This window comes from Trachurus japonicus, chromosome 24, assembly GCF_045865225.1.
Source record: "Trachurus japonicus isolate A0001 chromosome 24, Traja_1.0".
Taxonomy (NCBI): Eukaryota; Metazoa; Chordata; class Actinopteri; order Carangiformes; family Carangidae; genus Trachurus; species Trachurus japonicus.
In genome coordinates, this window is record NC_140930.1 from 14,884,222 (window position 1) to 14,884,485 (window position 264).

Genomic DNA, 264 nt, shown 5'->3' on the forward strand with positions numbered 1-264 from the left:
ATGCTCCAGTCTGGGATCGAATCCCAGTGTGCAGTTTTACGCTAAACGCGCTGAATCTGTAATTGTACAATGTCCAGCTGTCAGCGAGCGGGGGGGTGGGGTGCGAGGAGGTGGCTGGGCGGGTGCAGAGCAGCGCAGTCTCCGCCCACCCTCCAGAGGTGCATTGCTAATGAGCTGGTTTTAAAATGACCAAAAAGGGTCGCGGGAGGGGGACTTTAACATCCTCTGAACATCCTCTGATCCCTGACACCCGGTCATTACACT